We start from the raw sequence: 4,657 nt of genomic DNA, 5'->3' as shown, positions 1-4,657 counted from the left end.
CCAACCAAAATGTTCCGTGATGACAAAACTAGTGGGCTCCACATGGCTCTGAGTTCAGCAAATAGTGACTCTTTGGGGACTCTAATTACTTTTAATAAATTCTTTTTGCTCTGGGAGAAAAATCCAAGTCACATGTTCTACCTAGTACATGATTTTGCCAAAAGCATGGCAAGCCCTCATTGCCTTGCAGAGGAACATGATGTGTGTGAACACATCCATTGGAATACACATGTGTGTGCACTCACATTTACAGGTACACACAAGCTGACACACATACATGTGTTTACACCAATAGGTATACACATACATGTGCTTAGGTATATATACACACACGGATGTGTGTGTATGTGTATGTACACACTGTATGTATACACACAGTGTCTGTGTATATTTATGTGTAGGTGTGTGCTCACATCCATAGATACACACATATAGATGTACAAACACATGTATGTGAATTAACATTTATAGGTACACAGAGATGCTGTCACACACATACACTCACATCCACAGGATCACACACACATAAATGCCCACATAGACACACAGGGGCGGGCATGCTCACACCCATAAGTACACACACACACTTTATACACATAGACCCATGCACATTCTGAAATGTCTGTGATAGAATATTCTGGCTACAAGAGGAACATCTCCCTATATCAGCTCCATGAAAGCTCAGGGAATATCACAGAAGAAGGGTGAAAAGGCATAGAGAACCAGGAGGAAGGCAGTGTGGCATATACATTTCCAGGCACAGGATGGCTAGTACACTCAAGTTTACAGCAGCAGTGATTCCCTTCAGGATATCTGCATAAGGTTTGGACCATCAACATCCTGCCTCGGAGTGGAGGAGCTCATGGAACAACCATACACACCTCTCCCCAAAGATAAACATATGGGATGCTGGGGGATACAAGACATTTTCTTGAGTGATGTAGTCACTAATAAAATGTTCATGTACCTGTAAACAACCCTAATGAAACTCACTGGGTCACATACACAAAACCAAGCCAAAACACAGAAGCAGAAGGAGGAATAATTTGGAATAGAGGGAGGAGTCGGTGAGATTGGAGAGGAAGAAGACAAGCTTGGGGCTGTGAATATGACTGGAGTACATAATGTATATGAAAATGTCATAATGAAACCCGATATTGTGTATAACTAATAGATGCTAACAAAACATTTTCCAAAGATAATAGCCTCATAGTTGAAAGACCAAAAAGCAACCAATAGATTTTGGTTGTTTATGACCATACAGAATTCAGAGGGTTCATTTATCCAGTGCGCTCTTGGTAACAGACCCAGAACATCTCAAATCAGTGCTCATGTTCTTTCAGAAAATCAGTATTTAAAATACTGCAGCAGGGGCTAAAGAGACAGATGAGTGGTTAAGAGCACTGGCTGTTCCTTCAGAGGATCCAGGTTCAATTGCCAGTACCTACATGGTGGCTCACAACCCTCTGTAACTCCAGTCCCAAAGGATTTGATTCCTTTTTCTGACCTCCATGGGTACCAGACATGCATGCGGTACATATACATACATGCAGACTAAACAGTCATATGCATTAAAATTAAAATAAAATACTGCGGGTTGGGGATTTAGCTCAGTGGTAGAGCGCTTGCCTACCAAGCGCAAGGCCCTGGGTTCGGTCCCCAGCTCCGAAAAAAAAGAAAAAAAAAAAAATACTGCAACTTTTTAAAATTTTTTGTTGGGATTTTTGAGGCAGGATCTCTATATATCCCTAGATATCCCAGAACTTACTGTGTAGACCAGATTGGCCTTGAATTCATAGAAATCTGCCTGCCTCTGCCTCTTAAAGCTGGAATTTCAAGCAAGTACCTCCACAGCTGGCCTTAAATATTTCCCACCAAAGAATGGCAAAATATTCCATAAACATTACATTATTCATTCTTTAAATTATCTATGAATATGATAAATAATAACACAGTAATGCTTGTCTGTATGTGCACCACACATGTGCAGGGGCCCGAAGAGGCCAGAAGAGGATGCCAAACCTCCCGGAAATAGAGTTAACAGGCAATTCTAAGCCACTAAATCTGGTTGCTGGGAACTAGGACCCACTTCAAGAATAGGAAGCATTTTTATCAGTTGAGCTATCTCCCCTTCATTCTATGTTTTAGCCAGAAGAGCTAGAGGCTTTGAGGAAGAAATTAGCTTATGAAAGACTACACAAGACCAAGTCAGTCTGCTTTCTAGCATGAAGTAGGAAGGGGTTCATGAGTCCCATCCTTAACTGAAGAGCTATAAACAGTTGATAAAATCTGAGGGAAAGAGCTTCATTTTTTTAAGGATATGTTCCTCCTGGTAAGGTTGATTATACTCCAGTGGATGACCTCAAACCAGGAGTATATGGGTAGCACAAACTGGAGGCAATGGGTTAGTAAAACAAAGTGAGAGGACATCAAGTTGGAAGGCAGTGAGGTGGCATGGATATGGGAGGAGTTGAGGAGAGGAATTGGAATTATATATAGTCAAAATATATTACATAAAATTCTCAAATAATATTTCTTAAGTTAATAGACTAGTCTTTGGACCTACTGTAATAGAAATCACCTTTCTATTGCTTATAAGAACTCTCAGGAAAACAAACACATAGATAAATATAAGCATGCGTATGACACTGTTTCACAATTCTTATTCTACTCTAACATCAATAAGAGCAGTTAATAGAATGAAAGCTGTAGCTCCTTTAGAAGGAGGAGGAGAAGAAAAAGAAAAAGAAGAAAATTACTCCCAGACTCAAGCTAATTTGCTCATGAGCATCCTAGACTCTAATATTTAAGAGCGCATGCACGTGCGCGCGCGCGCACACACACACACACACACACACACACACACACACACACACACACGCACACTTACAGGGAGGAGTATGGGTATAAGCCATGAGACTAGAAAAGAAATACAAGAGAGGGAAAGGAGTTTCTAAAGAAGAGAAAGGAAAAATTAAATCATAGCATGAAAGGACCTAGGAGATCACTGGGCTGGAATAGTAGAAGGGGTCTGGGGCATATCGTGGAGGACCATGGTGGGAGAGTGGGACATGGGAGGAGCAAAAGTAAGTAATGTGTGCACGTGACAGAATGAAACAGTACTTTCAACTGGAATTTATAAGTTTTTTTTAAGCAATGAATTTTAGATACAAAACCAAATAAACAAAAAAACTAGCCATTTCTTTCTTTCTACTTTTAATTGGTGCTTGAAAGACAGGTGTTGGGTGATCAGCTCAAAGGACCAGATGACCAACACCACCTGAATGCTTATGCTGTTTTTCTGGCACGTTCGAATACTTCCTGGCATATGTAACCTTTATCTAGCAGCAATGAGCTAGCAAACAGCCAGCTGAAAAGGGCACAACAATTTACATTTCAAAGGGAAAGAAAATATGCACTGAAAATAATCACCTTCTCATTTCCAAGGTTTTATTATGGTTCACATTTACATCAGGACTGAAAGAAAAGCTATTTGTATCAAATAGGAAGTGTGGATGGATGGATGGATGGATGGATGGATGGATGGATGGATGGATGGATAGATAGATAAGATAAACAGATGATTGATGTAAATAGATAAGTTAGTTAGGTGATAGATTTATTTCCAGCAGAGATAAAAATTAAACAAAAATTGCATTATTTTCGGATGTGATGGGGCATCCTTTCGCATCTAACAGATATTCACTTGGGAATCAATTTATCTTTCAGAACAGGCAATGATCTGAAGACCTAACATTCTGTCTCTTTGCACATGACACTATAGGCCACACTCCCTGGAGCAGAAGGTCCCTCCAGGGATGACATGGGCAACATGCTCTCATTGGGTTAGAATAACAAAAGAGTAAATGGGGACATGGTATATCCTGCAAGGGCAGGGCCAGGCAGTAGAAGAAGCATCAGGCTGCATGGCTAGAACCACAACTACTGACTTCTATGGTCATGGTGTGTCATTATGTGAGGGCATAGACTTTTCTGTGTTTTGGGTGGTCAGTGCTATACAAAACTGCAAGATTTTCAGACAGTTGAACGAAAAGGAAAACTGACTTGCTATTTAAAATTACTTAGTTCATATTTCACAATCTTATTTCCAAGAATTCAATTTGTTTTCCTTCTTATGAATGAGTATACAAACTTCCATATTGGAGAAGTGAACTTTCATTTTTTGTTGTTGTTGTTTTGTTTTGTTTTGTTTTGTGGTAGTTTTTGAGACAAGGACTCTGGTAGCTTAGGCTGACCTAGAATTCACTACTTAACTGCTGATAACCTTGAACTTGTGATCTTCTTGCCTCCACTTTTCTAGTGTGGGGATTGTAAGCAAGCACCACCATGCCTGTTTTAGGCAGTACTCAGGATAGAAGTGAGGGCTTTGTTTGCACTAGGGCAAGCACTCTACCAACTGTGCTATCTTTCCAGCCTTTACAAACCCTGTGTAAAGGGATCATAAGTATTTTAACATTTTATGTCATAAAGGTCTCTGTGTCATATTTTGTACTTACCTTTAAAATAATTTAATTATTGCATTATTTAGTTAATTTTCTCATTTGTGTCTTTATTAATTATATTGCAAGTATGTACATGCGCAGGAGTGCAGGTGTCTGCAGAGTCCAGAAGAGGGTGTCAGACTCCTTGGTACTAA

Source organism: Rattus rattus, chromosome 4 (genome assembly GCF_011064425.1).
Source record: "Rattus rattus isolate New Zealand chromosome 4, Rrattus_CSIRO_v1, whole genome shotgun sequence".
Taxonomy (NCBI): Eukaryota; Metazoa; Chordata; class Mammalia; order Rodentia; family Muridae; genus Rattus; species Rattus rattus.
Note: the sequence above shows the minus strand (reverse complement) of the source record.